The sequence below is a fragment of the Podarcis erhardii genome (genome assembly GCF_964252035.2).
Source record: "Podarcis erhardii genome assembly, chromosome: 15".
Classification (NCBI taxonomy): domain Eukaryota; kingdom Metazoa; phylum Chordata; class Lepidosauria; order Squamata; family Lacertidae; genus Podarcis; species Podarcis erhardii.
Window position 1 is genome coordinate 40,064,753 of NC_138505.1, and position 16,758 is coordinate 40,081,510.

General features: G+C 45.1%; 1 protein-coding gene and 1 long non-coding RNA gene across 4 annotated transcripts in view; one reads left to right on the forward strand and one right to left on the reverse strand.

The window, feature by feature from the left end:
* Positions 1 to 7,422, reverse strand: part of ABCB9 (ATP binding cassette subfamily B member 9) — a 32,155-nt gene extending 24,733 nt beyond the window's left edge. For 2 of the 3 annotated variants that reach the window (XM_081841605.1, XM_081841606.1), the window contains exons 1-2: positions 7,136 to 7,422; positions 5,943 to 6,087 (exon numbers count right to left, since the gene is read on the reverse strand). The gene's annotated coding sequence lies outside the window, so the exon portion shown is untranslated. The remainder of the gene's footprint in view (positions 1 to 5,942; positions 6,088 to 7,135) is intronic. The other variant, XM_081841607.1, reaches the window with a different exon arrangement.
* LOC309330268 lies at positions 251 to 10,073 on the forward strand. Its single transcript, XR_014151399.1, has 3 exons — positions 251 to 333; positions 7,765 to 7,837; positions 9,904 to 10,073. It is a non-coding gene; the product is annotated as an uncharacterized lncRNA (long non-coding RNA).
* The last annotated feature ends 6,685 nt before the right edge of the window (positions 10,074 to 16,758 follow it).

Here is a 16,758-nt window from a genome sequence, read left to right on the forward strand (position 1 = left end):
AAATGTGGCAACACCTGTCCTGAAACTGGGGTCCCCATTGATACAACAGCGATGGGGAACCTGTGGTCCTCCAGATCTTGTTGGGACTCACAGTGCCCCTGCTGGAAGGCCACAGGCTCCTCATCACTAATATAAGAGAGACTAGAAACCAAACTCCAGCATGGAAGGAAGGGGCACAGAAGAGAGAGAGGCGGTGGGCAGCTGAAATAACTCCTGGGGGAGCAGCTGTGCTAATCTGCTGCAGCAAAGGCCATTTTTGAAATGGCAGCAGGGGCTTTTGCAGACAAACAGCAGGATGCTTCTGTCAGATTAATGAAAGGTTCGCCTCAGCTGGTAGAGGCATTTAAGTTATATATTTATTTGCATGCTGCTGAATGCCCAAATAGGCTTCCAAGTGGTTTTAACAAAGTATTTAGAAGTATACAAAGTATATGGTGGGGGAGGGCAGAAAAGGTCCTTTTCTGTGGAATCCCCCTGGCCCCATCTCTTTATAGTTTTAGGCAGCTGGGTAAGACGTATATTCTTCAGCAGTATTAGCGGCTGTTAGTCATTGGTTATGTGTTTTTAAGGATTATGTGATTTTATGTATGGAGGGGGCCAAAAGACCACAAAGAGGTATAGTCTGCATCATAAGAGCAGAAATGTCAGACTGCACCTCTCTCTTTCATTCATGCTCACTGAGTCTCCCTGTTTTACACTCCCTCCTCCTCTAAACCCACATACATGTATACAACAATAGGTAAGGTAAAGGTAAAGGACCCCTGGATGGTTAAGTCCAGTCAAACCTGACTATGGGGTGTGGCACTCATCTCGCTTTCAGGCTGAGGGAGCCAGCATTTTTCCACAGACAGCTTTCCAGGTCAGACTAAACCACTTCTGGCACAACGGAACACAGTGATGGAAGCCAGAGCACACAGAAACACCATTTACCTTCCTGCCACAGCAGTACCTATTTATCTACTTGAACTAGTGTGCTTTCGAACTGCTAGGTTGTCAGAAGCTGAGACAGAGTAGCAGGAGCTCACCCCGTTGAACGAATTCAAACTGCTGACCTTCTGATCGGGAAGCCCAAGAGGCTAGCAATAATACTAACAATAATAAACCTGGTGTTTGCTGCATTTGATGACGTGGGTTAAACATCCTTTTTAAAGGCTGCAAAAAATATGCTCCTCCCCCCCCCAAAAAAGACACACCCTCCTTAAGCTCCTTTGAATTAGACATTTTTGTCTCCAAAGGCAGTGACAACAGCCACTACACACCCTCCTCCCACCTAAATCACAATGTTTTAGCACAGATGTGCTAAAGGGAGGCGGGCAGAGGATTTTCTGCATGTAACAGTGTCCCCTGCTGGTAAAATGCACACATGAATGGAATATTCTTTCCCTCTCAAGCATCCTACCTTCAAGGACTCCTTCCTACTTAAGACCAGCATGCTGAAGAATCTCTCCATATGTGTCATCACACTGGATTCTGGGATATGCCGCTGTAGTGGTCATAACAAGGATGGCCCTCTGAATGTTCTTAGATCCAACTCCCATCAGTCCCAGCCAGTGTGGCCAATGATCAGGTGTGATGGAAGTTGTTGCTCAACAACATCTGGAAGGCTATAGGCTCCCCATTTCTGGGTTAGGGGGCTGGACTAGGACTGGGGAGATCCAGGATCTCTGGGTGACTTAGCCCAGGCACCGTTTCACAGCCCAACCTATTAGCTCACGCCGCACCAATTTTTTTTATTGATAAGAAATACTTTGGAAAACAAAAAGCGCTCGATTTATAACGTGGAACACACCAACTTTATAATATGATCATGGGGTATTTAGAAAGTATAGAACAATGTAGCTATATTAGAACATGAATCATTCCCAAAATACAATTATAAACAAGCCTCTTACCTATGTACCTTATGTATACAAACATAATGAAAGGTGTGAACTTGCTTTCGCCATGTAAGCTCTCGCATACTGTATATATATATATATGGTCTAATTTGAGACAAAGAAACTCTCATCCCATCATCAACACCAAGAAGTCTCTCTCTTTTCTGTTCTTTCATATTTGTCAGAGTTGGAAACCCTAGTTCACAACAATATGTCATTGAGAACTCTAGAAGAATAGCCAATGTTATTCTCCAGCACTCTGTTTCTGGGCACATATGCAGAGAGCGATTATGGATCACAACCAGGATTTTCCTCAGCATCACTTGACGCTTTTGCTCTCATTTTGAAAAGATATCTATCCATGTTCTGCTTAATTTTTTTAAAAAATACTATGCTATGCTATATTGTAATGTTTAAATGTTTATTTGATTGTTTATTTGATATTCCCACCACACTTGCCACCCTCTCCTGCCACAACAGTGTGATGCACCACACTCTTTGAGAACCACTGCTCTAGACACGCACAACCCAGGCTTCTTGGAGAAAAGGTGAATTACAAAGGAATTCAATAAATTAAAAAATGTTCTAGGGTGCAGCCAGGCCACAGAGATTGCTGCCTGTTGCTGTCCCACATGAAAAGAGAATGATCCAAATGCACTAATCACTCTCCTTCCAGCTTCACATTAGAGATGAAACTGTAGCGTTTTCTAGTTGACCAACTCCTTATCTATAGGGCTGCAATGTTTAACTGTACTGTAGTTAAAAAACTCTTATTAATACAGTGTAAGCAGTTTAAAAGCTGCACATAGAAGATCTTTCCTCTTTTCCCCCACACTTCAGAACAGATGCCTCTTCTAAGATGCCACCTGCACAGATCATCCAAAAACGGAGTGGGGAGGAGCATATGCAAATTTAAGCAATTGATTGACTAGCACACACTAGGGCTGTGGACAAGATCTGACCAAGTCCTGAGTTGAATAGGGCCTGTTTGGAAGGTCTCAGGCAATTTGAGCAGGCACAGACACAGATCACTGGTTGGATGAGCCAGAGCAACTTGTGGCAGTCAGGGCATCAGGCAGGACAGAGAGGCAGTGTGGGAAAATCACGTAGAAAGGCCGAGACCTACCTGACCGGTCACTGCATCTTCCAGGGAGAAGGTAGGCCCAGCGCCGTGGTTCACCTTCCTGCCTGACACCCCCCAGGACTAATGTCTCCATGCAACAGCTTTTGAGCAGAGAGATCAGTCCTGTGGGGTGCAGGGCTGCTTTGCAAGCAGCTTTTCTGCATTGGATTCTTCTTGCTTACCAGCTAGTAAGCAGAAGGATACCCATCCCGTGTGATGTTGGCCGCATCACCTGCCCCCACCCTGGGAACAGATATGGGGTGGGTGGCCCCCGGGATAGCACAGGGCAATTTGGCCTGACCCAGGGACCACATCCACAGGAGGGCAGATTGGAGTGGGTGTCTGTACACAGTCCTAGCACACACATAACTGACTGAGAAAGCTTGGGTCATTACTTGGGGAACAGCCCAACTTTTTAAATGGACTTTAGGTATAATTGTGTGCAGGGGTTATATTTTTATTACACATGCATCTGACCCTACCTTCACAGAATTCAAAGGTCCTCTCCTTCCAATTTTATCCTCACAACCCCCCTGTGAGATTAGACTGAAAGAAGTGAAGCCGCCCAGAGTGGCTGGGGAAGCCCAGCAAGATGGATGGGGCATAATAAATAAATAAATAAATAAATAAATAAATAAATAAATAAATAAATAAATAAAAATAATCAGCTCAGAGTTACCTAGTGAGCTCTGTGACTGAATTAGCCTGGCACTATAACTCAGCCTTCCCCTGCCTGGCTGGTGCCCTCCAGATGTTTTGGCCCACGTCTCCCACCATCCCTGATTAGCTGCATTGGCTCAGACTGATAAGGGTTGTAGTGCAAAACACCTGGAGAGAGTACCAGGCTGGGGAAGGCTGCTCTGACCATTAGTCATCTCTTGACTCTCAATTAAGTTTCCTGAATGTCTGGGCCCCTTTCTCTCTTCCACCCCTGCAAAAAACATTCGTTTTTATTTTAGCTGCAATGAAGAAAACCTACCAACATCACATCCTTGAGCTTTGTCTCTCTCAGCGTAACAGATCAGGTGCCCTTTAGGCAGCATATTTGAGGTTTCATGTTGCCTTTTTTTTTGCTCAGGTTGTAGAATCAAGAATCCTCATCAATATATTTTAACTTCTTTAGTCAAATACAAGGACTGGAGAATGGGGGAATGCTTCAAAGGGGGTGGGGGGATGCTTCAAAGGGGAAAAAATGAATTCTAAAACACACTCACATATGCACACAGCAGTGTCAACTCTGAGTACTGCTATTTATGACACGGCACATATTTTGGGCATCTATTATTATTATTATTATTATTATTATTATTATTATTATTATTGCTGGCCTTAGTCTTTTTTACACCGAAGAACAAGGCTTATTGAAACGCATCATTTTACAAAAATAGTGCAATCCACAAAACGTTTACAGTTTTGCAAATTCTATTATTCAGAATTTGAAGCCTACCATAACCACTTTGACAACATCTTATCCTAAATGTCTGAAGGCAGGATGAGCTACCTTAGTGGTAAAGAGCAGAACCCTGCACATCCTCAGAGATACCTTATTGCCATCATATAATCCAGGACCGAATTTGGTCTCTCATAGTTGGGCTTGGTACATATGCTAGAATCAAAATTACACCGATTTCTAAAAAAGAATAAAATCCTAGTTATTCAAACACAAAAGAATGAGTATGGTGCCGCACACCCCCAACTCAAAGCAGAGGTGCTTTGCTGTTAACATCTACATAACAGACAACTATTAATCTGCTCAATGTTTTACCATCACTGCAGCTTCAAAACCAGGAAACAGTTTAGCTGTTTTAAAGTCCAAAATCTTTGATTATACACACACAAACACATATTTTTTTTGGAGGGGGGGTTGTTTGTCATCAAATTATGGTGGAAAGGCTCACTAGATCTAGAATATGTTTTTGCCAAACTTCTGGTCAAAACAATTAGGCTTGTTAACAGCATAGTAAACACTGACCAACTCAGCTAAATATCCAGAGGAATCTGCCAAGTCATCCCACTTAAGATAAATCTACAGGGGAAAAAGATTCAAATACGATCTTCCTGCAGAAAAGCCTAAAGAAGCCCAGTAAATCTACCAGCTCCATTTAACACTCATCTGCTAGAGCTGTTCTCATTTTAATATACTCCTAACAGGCAATTAAATGTTGTCTGATTTTTATTGTAGTATTGCTCAGTTTGGAAAATAAATCTGTGTTATCCACAGTCTGCTAGGGGGATGGACCTCCTTAGCTCAGTAAAACACCTTGCATTTCACACAGAAACTCCCAGGATCGATCCCTGGCTTCTCCTGATAAAAGGATCCAATAGCAGGTATTGTGGAAGACCCCTCTCTGTGCCGGGAGGGAGTCATTGGAGCTGACAGTCAAATGGCGGAGATGGGAAATTAATCTGCCCTGAGTTGCTAATAAGGCAGTTTCCTGTGGTCTTTATGCAGCACCCTGGCAGCCAAGGTGCCAAAGCACTTTGCAACAGATTCAAAACGTAACCGAGGATGAGAGAAACTCAGCCAGAGCAAGCATCTTCGTGGAAAAAGAAAAACACTTTTCTAGAGGAGAAAGGTGGTGAATGACTTGCAGAGAAAAGGCTGAAAGGGGCTGGGTACTTGAGGTCATCTTCAATCATACAGATGTCCCATAGATGATGGAGCAACTTTGGTTTCTGGTGCTGCAGAGGGCAAGACCAGCAACCAATGGATTCAAAACATAGAAAAGGGATTTAGACTCAGTATTAAGAAGAGCTTCCTGAGGGCAGAAGCTGATCAACAGTGAAGTAGGTTGCCCTGGAGGATTATTAAAACCTGGGACCCCAGAGTTCATTTTGCTTGTGTCTTCTTGCAAATGCTCAGTCATTTTGCAAATGAAAGGCACTTTAGCATCAGGGGCTCCCTTCCTATTCCCAAATGTCTGGGGGCAGCTGTGACTTACCAGCAGCAAAGGTGAAATCACTCTGCACGTGTCTGGAAGTTCCAGTTTTGGACTCTAAATCAATGGTGTTTTCTCCCCAGCTTTGCACACAGCAAAATGTTCACCTCTAACATACAGTCTGCAACTTACGTTCTGGGGATTGCACCTGAAGGCAAAATCACATATAGTCAAAACCCACCAGGTTCAATGGCAGGTGGAATTGCCAAAGTCATTTTCCCCACATCCCCACCCCCTTTAAAAAAAAATAAAAAATTGTCATGCATGTAAAGCTGGATGTGCATGAGTTAAATGCGTCTAAATTGTGGGCTTACTGTAGTCTGTATGAAAGTATTGCCGTCTTCATCCTCACAATAAACATGCAAGGCAGGGGAGGTCAAGAGACAACAACTATGTCCACAGAGCTTCAATTTAAGCAGATATAAATGGCAATTTAAGGGAAGGTGCCATGGCATAATAGGAGACTGTCTGCTATACGTGGCAGGTTCAATCCCTGACGTCTGTGAGTTAATTTTGTTTAAGGGTCTCGGGTACCAATCATTGGGAGAAGCCCTTTTCCGCCTGGGTCAGTTGCTGCCAGCCAGAGTAAGAGGCCATGGAATATTCTGTGGTGCTGCCTTCAGGGCAAGTGAACACAGCCGGGCTGCTGACTTGCCACATTTTGGGAAGGGAAGCAATACACACTCAGATAGGGCTTTCCTCGGAGTAGGCATGGCTGGTCTTGCTTGCCCTGTGAGATTTCTCAACTCCATCACTGGGAGCAAGGCAGCACCAGACCTTCCCGCATGTCTTGAACTCGGACCTGCCTGGTCCTGGGCCAGCTGTCCTCTTCGCCCCCGGCTCGAAGGGCTCAGCGGCGGCTCTGCTTACTCAGACTTCGCTCGGGGTCGAATCTCGGAGGAGGAAAAGGCCGGTTGCCGGGATCTGGTTGCAAAGGCAGCGTCGGATTAAGCGCTGCCTTGCACTTGCGTCGGGGGGGGGGGGGTGGAATGAAATGGAAAGCAGCTTTCCAGGGCTGGACCACCCCGGGGCTTGGGGATCGGGAGAGAGATCGGGACCGGGAGGAAAAGGAGCCACATCCCGAAGCTCCCCGGGGGGGCGCGGGGGGGGGAGAGGAAGGACCGGCCCCCCGCTGCGCGCCTGCCTGCCTGCCTGCGACGCCGAGCCGGGGAGCGAGAGGAAGGCGCGGCTCTTACCTGCAGACCAAGGCAGCGCGCAGGATCCTGGCTGCGCAGGCGGCGGGCGAAGCAGCGGGACCGGCTGGCGGCGGCTCCGAGACTCTCCAGGACAAGGTCGGAAGTGGGCGGGGCATTCCCGGGACTGCATCATCAGGCCACGCCTCCTCCCACCTTTGCAGCTGGTGATCTTGTCAATTCATGGAAGGGATCCCCCAGGGTCATCAGGTCCATGCTGAAGCTGTTTTCAGTCGCCTCCATCTCACAGAATCTTAGAATTGTAAAGTTGGAAGGGACCTCATTGGTCATCTAGTCCAACCCCCTGCTGCAATGCAGGAATCTCAGCTAAAGCATCCATGACAGACGGCCATCTACTTAAAAACCTCCAGATCGGAAAGGCCTTCCTTTTTCTTGTCAATAATGTGTTCAATCTCACTGTCATTCTCATCAAACCAGTCCTGGTGTTTCTTGGTTTGGTATCCAATAGTTGGTTCACATAGAATTTTTTTGGTTGGTCCAGTGTTCCTCAATGTTATCAGGGAACTCTGAAAGCAGATGGTCCTTAAGAGTCGTTTGGAAGCAGTCCCACTTAATGGGATCTTGAAGGGCTTGAGTGTTCATTTTGTGCCTTAGTTTCCTTCCTTTCCTAGGTATAATCTTGATAGCCATTGTGGAATGTATTAATTGGTGATCTGTCCAGCAGTCATCGTCATCATAGCTCTGGTAAGGAGGACATCACAGTGATCTTCTGCCCGGACAATTACATAGTCTAAGAGGTGCCAGTGGTTCAACCAAGGGTGCCTCCATGATGTTTTAAATGTATTTTTTTGTTGAAAGTGTGTTGGTAATAACAAGATTGTGAGCTGCACATATAGTAAAAGGTAAGATTCTGTTCTGGTTGCTGTTGTCAATTCCTTCTTTTCCAATAGTTGCAGACAGCAGGCTACAAATCTCGCCCGATTCTTGCATTAGAATCACTCAGGAGGATAATTTTATCCTCCTTAGGCATCTCTGATAGGATGGCATCCAGCTGAGAATACCATTTTTCTTTAATGTCTTCATCGACATCCAGTGTTGGTGCATAAGTGCTTAGAATAGTAGCCTGTTGGGTTTGGGCAAGTTTTATTTGAAGGCTTGAAAGTCGCTCATTAGTGCTGGTAGGGACTTCTGACACAAGATTGTTTTCGATTGCAAAGTCTACTCCATGTCTTCAATGTTCTTGTTCAGGTAGACCAAGAACATTCCAGAAGAATGTGTAGCCTCCTTTTTCTTCCTTCAGTTGCCCCTCTACTGCTCTTTTCTTGAAGCACTGCAATATTGATGTTAAAACGTCACAACTCTCTTGCAATGATGGCAGTCCTGCATTTGGGATGCTCATTATCTGTGTTATGCAACAGTTTGTATATTCCATGTTCTAAAGTTCTATTGTCTTTTATGACCACTGGGTGGTGACCCCATTGGGCCCGGTAATCCAGTCAGGGAAAAAGGGAGACAGACTATGTTTAGGGCGCCTTTTCTAGCCCCTCCCCCTATTTGGGGTGAGCTGAGTGTGGATCCTAAACAGGACTGCTCAGTCATGCATACAGCTGCCGAACTACTGAACTGCCTCATTCCTTGAGTCAGAATGACTGAATCTGTATCCACTGCCCATGTGCCAGTTCATGACTAGGGGCTTCCAGATATCACAGTACTGCCCGTTACCATTTGTCAATCACCATGAAAATTGTTTGGGTTTGGGATGGGTTATTGGAAGATGCCTGTGCATGATTTTGTTTTATGTGTGTAGATCAGTGCATGCTAACCAACACACAGTCTTTGCAGTAAGGCTCTATTCCGATGGATTCTTATTTGCTGCAGACTTCATCCACCCTCACAGCTGTTGTAACATACCACTTGTTATCTTCTGCCTGTTCCGCTGTTGAGGACTTCTAAGATCATTCTTTGCCTAGCTCCTCCCCTTTGACCTCACCGCCTTGAGAGTACGAGACTCCTGATGGCTTCGCTCACAAGGGTCATAGGAACATGCAAGCCCACTCATCACGACAAGGGGATGATCCAGCGAGTGAGCCCACTGGAGTAAAGCTGGGCCAAGCCCTTTGACATCTGATGCCCTTTTAAAATGTGTTGTGTAAAGAGGAATTACTGGGTTGCCTTTGCTTTCGTTTTTCTTGTGTTTTCCATTTTCTATATTGTGATTTTAAATTGTGAGCCACCCTGAGATCTATGGGTATAGGTCAGCATAGGACAAGCAAGCAAGCAAACAAACAAACAAACAAACAAACAAACAAACAAACAAACATGTAACACTGAAGTTATGCAAATTAAGTGTGTATATATTTGCATGATTCAGTTTACTGGTGCCAAATCAAGTACATAAAGAGTCCTCTTGGATCAGACTAAAGGCTCCTCTAGCCCTGCATTCTGTTCTCAAGCAGGCGACCCACAAGCAGTGCATGAGCGCGACAGCCCCTTGAGGTCCCCAGCAGCTGGTGGTCAGAGGCACCCGACCTCTGAAAAAGGGGTGAAGAGCCAAGCAGGGCACTCAAGGATAGTCCCCAATAAATCCCACCCCTCTAGTTTCTGAGATTTCACCAAGGATTGCTGATAGACTTTAAAGTTCATCTTCACAGTCTTTGGACCTAGAAGCTGAATAGAAAATAAAATTCACAGGATGTTGGATTTTTCTGAATTTCTGTGCCTGCCCAGGGACAATCAGGAATCTAGTACATAAGGAACTACTGGGTCTGGGGGATTAGGGGCATGACCAGGGCCATTCTGTGTTTTTGTAGGTGATGTGGAATTTGAAGTGAAATTTCCAACACTCAAGAATATGCAGGTGCTGTGCAGAAGATGCTCATGGATGGCTCAGTTCAAGATACTGTGTCCTTTGGTATCAGAGTGGCCATTTTCAAGAAACTGCTGGACTCCAAGTCTTGATTAAAGCATATATTTCATTACATATCAGTATATACATTTATAAAAACTAAAGTAACACAATAGCATTCAGCCAGTTTTCTTCATGCTGGGTATACTCTGTTCCGGAGGTAAGACAGTTTCAATTTGAAATGACACAAATTGGTTCTTCTTCAGCTTTTTCAGGGCCTGATCTTCATGAGTATCAAAAACACCATCCTCCATTTTGTAAGTGAGAGACGAGAGACCTTTTGTTTTCCTCTTCATACTTTTCTGTTCCTGTTTATATGCGGCAGCCATGTTGGCAATAACCTGCGAAGGACAGGATGGGCCTAGTGTTCATTTAGATAACTAACCCACCCTACCCAGAGGGCTCAGGGCCTGTAACAGCAGCTTCAAATTCATTTTATTCACTCCCCCCCCTCCATTCATTTATCCCACACTTCTTCCATGGATCTCTGGATAACATAGTTTACTCTCAGAACAACCCTTTGAGGTAGGCTAGGCTGGGAAATAAGGGCTTGCTGAAGGACTGCCATTCAGCTGAGTGGGAAATTCGAACCCAGATCTCCCCACCATTATCTGTTACAGTGCACCGAAAAAAGTGTTCATGATTCAAGCAGGACAGATAAGTAAGACAGTTCCAAGAGCTGAACAGGATAGTGGATGGGAGAACAGAGTAGGCAGGAACGTAAAAATGTTGACTGTGATTATTTTAAAAGGGAGTGTTTTAAATAGAAATAGAAATTCATATTCCCAGCAGTGGGAATCAGAACAAAATATCACCATCTCCACTCACCATGCCACATTGGGTGTTGTGGGACTCCAACCCCCATCAATTTCAGCTAACACAGCCAATGGTTAGGGTTGATGGGAGCTGGAGACAAACACATCTGATCAAGCAAATTTTTCTGCCCCCTTAAGTCACCTCCTTCGCCAATTTTGGTGGCATTTTATTTTATTTTGCAAAGTAAAGTAAAGTAAACATTGGAGCAAGGTGCCCTGATAGGAATGCAAATTGTCCCTCCTCTGTCACCAGATCATAGAATAATAGAGTTGGAAGGGACAATCATTGCACAGATCAGGAGGGAGAGGGGCTGTGTGCTTTGTAAGACGTGTGTGTGTGTGTGTGTACACACTGCACAAAAGTGTGTGCTAGACTATGTGGTGGCCACACCCACTGTTGATATTAGCCTAGTGTGAATTTGGACTAATGGTAGGCACCCCTCTTACATGCAAATGCGGTGAATATCTGGGAGCCAAGGCACTTACAATCTCTTTCACTGCATTCTGTTGCTCCTGAACAGCAGCGGTAAATGACGGGGGGACGCTGGTTTGGAAGGGACTAGAACCTTGCTCTCTGGAGGAGTCCTTGATGCATTCAGCCTAGGAACAATGAAGGTGAGATGTGGGGGGTAGGGGGGGGATTTGGAACCCAAGCTGGCAAATGACTCAACACTGTGGCATCTGGCTGACAGCCCCCTGCTAATACACCCCCCCCAACGGCCTTCAGTGAGGATTTGATGCCACTGTTGCTGCTGCTGTTTTATTTGACAGTGGTGGCCTTTGGCCAAGAGCTGTAATATTTGGAATGCTTTGTATCACTAATTTATTGTTTTTACAATCGGTTGGCAAGACTCAGGCTGGCTTTAAGAGGTGCAGCAGAATGAGCTGGTTAAATGCTCAATGATAGAGCACCTGCTGCATTTGCAAAAGGTCCCTGGCATCTCCAGGAGGGGCTGAAAAGACTCCTCTAGACACAGGGCTCATCCACACTTCTTTGTCCCATGATTTCTAGGCAAGGGTTGTTGTTCTTTGTCTCACCGTCCTCCCTGGGAAAACCCACTGTTTGCTGTTCCTCACTCCTTCTTCCCAAAGCACAGTGCCTGGCTTACCCAGCTTTAGGAAGGCAGCATCAGGGCTTGGGGGTATTAAATGTTGCCAAGGGCCACCAAAAAAGGCCTTGAGGGCCACAGCCCTCAAGCCGCACATTGGACCACTCTGGTCTGGGGGGAGCTGTCCACAAGCAGGACAGGATGGCAAACAGCCCTCTTCCTACCTGTATCCCTTGCAAGTCGTATCCAGAGTTTTAACCTGGAGTTTTAATGGCTTTACATAAGAACCACGGACAGAATTGAATTTGTTGAGTCTGGTTGGCCACTGCGCAAGACAGGATGTAGGACTGGAGAAACCTTTGGCTTGATCCAGCAGGGTTTGTTCTTAAGTTCACTGCACAGAGGTGGGGAACTGCTGGCCTGTGGGAGCCTAATCTGGCCTCCCCATTTGACCCAGGAATCCATTTTGGCTGTGCTACACCCACCTGTGGCCACTGCGTTCTGCAGTAGAGAGGCCCTCTGCAAATTCCACCTTATCAGGAGGTTTGTTCTGCACAATACAAGAACCAGGCTTTTAGCGTCATGGAATTCTCCCCCATTACATACTAGCCTGGCATCACCTTTTCAGCATCTACTGAAGACCTTCCCTTTCCAATAAGCCTTTTAAGGGGAGAGCTTTCCCAGTCTGCATTTGTACTGGAATTGTTATCAGACGTTTTAAGTGTTACTTCATTTGTGTTTGCTGCTCTGAGCTCCTTCAGGGGGCAGGAAGGGATATACATTTAATAAATAACAAATAACATACTGATAAATAAATTGTGTCATGGGTGGGGCTGCAGCTGAGCCAAAGGAGCTTTTGCAGACACTGACCATCAGATTACATAAGATTATCAGTACTTGGCCCAGAATTGCCAGTTGCTGAGGCTGCCTTGAACACAGAGCAACACAAATATAGACATTCTTTCACTTTTGTAAATTATCTATTGTTGCTTCAGGATTTCTGTACACCACTTAAGAGAATTTTTAAATATATTAAATGGTATAGAAATTAAATAATCAATCCCGTTCCACATATTTCACACATCTGATGAAGCAGGGGTTCTTATCTAGGCGTGCCGATTCTCTCCATGACCCCTGCCCCCCGTTAAACCTCTCTTGAAGCAGTTTTCTGGATTTTACTTTCAAACAGAGAGTTACCTCTGAGGACAGGCAGACGTATCTGTTATACAGGAGGAAAAAGGGGGTGTACTTGGTCACAGAGCTGACAGACGTACGGAAATCAAACAGAATCGGGTCAAGAGATTCATCCCACTCGCTTGGTTTCTCGTTCACAACATTGCAGAGGGAGGATTTCAAAAGCTCATTGGTCCGACTGTCCAGGACTGTGCAGTTGACTGGGGTCAGAATCTGGGAGATCTTCCATCTTTCTGATAAAATTCTGGTCACCTGCAGGCAGAATGAAAACCACTTAAAGCTGGGTGCACATGTCCAGGGCTTGCTTTAGTTTTCTGTACCTAGAAAATATTTCAGCCCAGGTTTGAACTCTGTATTCACTCTGAGGTTTGCAAACAAATAAATTTAATAAATAAATTTAATAAAAGTTTCATCACTTAGAAATTATAAAGACATTGCTTAGAAATGCCAATGATTCTATGGTATATAAATGCCTTAAATAAATTTTGGTTTCCTGAAAAGAGCACCAGCCAAGTTGGGGGTATGATACATAATTATATAAATGTCAAGATGTGGGGATCCTGTGGCCCTCCATTTATTTTTGTCTCCAACTTCCACCATCCCTTCTGGTTGCTAAGAGACTTATACTTCTAGCTGGAAGGATAAATGCTCACCATCCACTATGCAATGGTTGGAGAACCTCATGGTCCTGGCTGCAGCTGAATGTATTTCATGTGTGGATGCCTATCTGGACATTTGGAGGGTTTGAGATTAACTTAAATGTTTAACTTAAGTTTCTATATACTGATGGCTCATTCTTAATTATTCACCATGCTGGCTGGAGATGATGGTAGTCAGAGCCCCAAACATCTGGAAAGCCAGAAGTTTCCCATCCCTGCTCTAGTGTGTCCTCTTGCAGCTATGAAGGTGGATGTGTAAAGGCTTCTATTTTTGCTCTTTTGCTATGAGTATGAGAATTGTTTTGAAGTGGTGACATGGAGTTATGCCACGGTTGTTTTACTATATTGGGCTGAGAGGCTCAGTGTGTTTATTTTCAATATATTTACAAGTGAAACTGGCAGTGGTGACAAAGAAACACTGTGGCCAAAAGTCCTCCATGCCTGTTTATTCTGGTGAAAAACAACACCAAACCTTGCCTTACGTGAATGTTCATTCTAGTGATGCATCAAGATGCTTGTTTTTAATTTTTGCAGCTACAATGCTTTTTTAAAATAAGAACTTGAAAACGTGTTAAATACTTTATTATATCAAATATTCATTTTTAAAAATTGCAGCCTGCTTTCCCCATGTCTCAAAGTGGCTTTGTAAAAATAAAACAACATACAAAATTTAAAAACATAAATTAAAACATCAGAGGGCAGTTGCTCTTACATAGTTTTTTATGGTTGAGTTTTATCCCCTTGAAACTTTTCCTTTACTCTGGGTTTCCTGAAAACAGGAATGGCCTTCATGCTCTTACAAAACACACCAGCTGGCATCTGACTTACCTCTTCACAGAAGTCCCAGCTCAAGCTGCAGAAAATATTCTTGGATGCCCCGAACCTAATTAATAAAAGGCATACAAAATACATCAATAGCAACAGTAATACAAGACACAGAGTTTTGTACTGGCATACAGTACAGAGGCTTCGGTGGGGTTTCTATAAATAGGATTGAAACATTTGCTTCCCATGAAACGCTCTCATCTAGGAATGGGGAACCTGTGGTCTTCCAGATGTTGTTGGACTACAACTTCCATCAGTCGGTGCAGCCAGGATGGCCAATGGTCAGGGATGATGGGAATTGTAGTCCAGCAACATCTAGTGGGCCACAGGCTCTTGCTCCTTGCTCTTGCGCTAATCCAGCAGGTTTTAAGATGCTGCTTTTGCACACAAAGGGGTGGAAATAATAACAAAAAGATAACCAACATAAAAACCATTCACAAATACAATACTGAACAGATCATAAAGGTTATCTTGTCATGTTGGTTTTAAGCTTTCTGATTGACTTTTGTGGCATATCTCAGCCGCCACCAGCATGGTGCCCTCCAGATATTTTGAACTACAATTCCCATCAGTCCTGGCACCACATGACCATGCCAACTAAGGAAGATGAGAGTTGCAGCCCAAATAACCTGGAAGGCAGCAAGTTGGCAAAGGCCAGTGCATTTTAAGGTGTGAACTGTACAAATAATAAATAAATAGCACCTCCAGAACAGGATCCCTGACCTGCCTGAAGCAGGCATGTGCAGAAAATGGGTTGATTCTGATTCTTTTCTCTCTCTCTCTCTCTCTCTCTTGCACACACACACACACACACACACACGTCCTGAGGAGATCCTGCAACATCCTGGCCCTCTCCTACCTGTCTTAATAGTGAGTATTTTGCTATTCAGCCCACTTATTGTTTCCTGCTTGGCAGGGGGTTGGACTTGATGGCCCTTGTGGTCTCTCTTCCAACTCTATGGTTCTATGATTCTATGATTATCACCTACATTAAACTAAAAATCAGCACAAATGGAGCACACCTGTAGAATAAGGAGGCGAGGCCTTTGGCCACACACAGAGCGTCCCTCTTCTGCAGAGGGATGGCCTCAACCCACTTCGTATAGTAATCAGTTACGGCGAGGATGTGCGTCTTGCCCTGGACAGACTCTGGGAAAGGTCCTAGGAACATCAAATCCAAAACAGTCAGTCAGTTGTCATGCTGGCATCACAGAGGGCAGGTGCTATTGCAGAGAGGTTAGTGACTGAGGGGGGACCATCACTTTGGAGGTCCCATGACAAAAGCCCAGCCTCCTCCCCCTGCACGTATGCCACACCTTGCCCCACACCTTTCCACTACTCTTGGGTTAGGTTCAAAATTAAGGCTTATAACAGGCACCATTTTGCTGAAACTTCAAAGGTTTTGCAAACGGTTGCTATCTCCTCTCCTTGTCCATTCAGATAAAGTTCACAGATACACACCCCATCAATCAAAGAGACTGTGCACAAACTAATAAGAATGATAATAGAGGCCAGCTGGAATGGCAACCACATCTCAGCATCACAGTGATGGAAATAGGCCCCAATGCTGAATGAACTGGCATGTACTGAGCAGGGTCCCATGACTGAGGGTTGGGGAAATGTCAGGCCCTCTAAAAAGGTAAAGGTAAAGGAACCCCTGACCATTAGGTCCAGTCGTGACAACTCTGGGGTTGTGGCACTCATCTCGCTTTATTGGCCGAAGGAGACGGCGTACAGCTTCCGGGTCATGTGGCCAGAATGACTAAGCCGCTTCTGGCAAACCAGAGCAGCACACGGAAATGCCGTTTACCTTCCCGCCGGAGCGGTACCTATTTATCTACTTGCACTTCGTGCTTTCGAATTGCTAGGTTGGCAGGAGCAGGGACCGAGCAACGGGAGCTCACCCCGTCGCGGGGATTCAAACCGCCAGCCTTCTGATCAGCAAACCCTCCCCTTGGCTATGCTCCACATCGTTCTCTTTTGTGTGGCTGGAATGTGTCCTTGAAGTGTGCTAAAGCCTCTTGCTTGCCTGGATGGAGGGTGCAGAGATGTCAAAACCTCTCACTTTTGCATGGCTGGAATATAACCTATACTGGACAAAGGTAAAATTAACATCTGTTACTCCGCCTACTTCTTGCCTTTGGCCACACCCACCATTGGCATGTGTCTTGGAGGGAATGTAGCCCTCAGGCTGAAAGGGTTTGCCCACCCCTGCCAT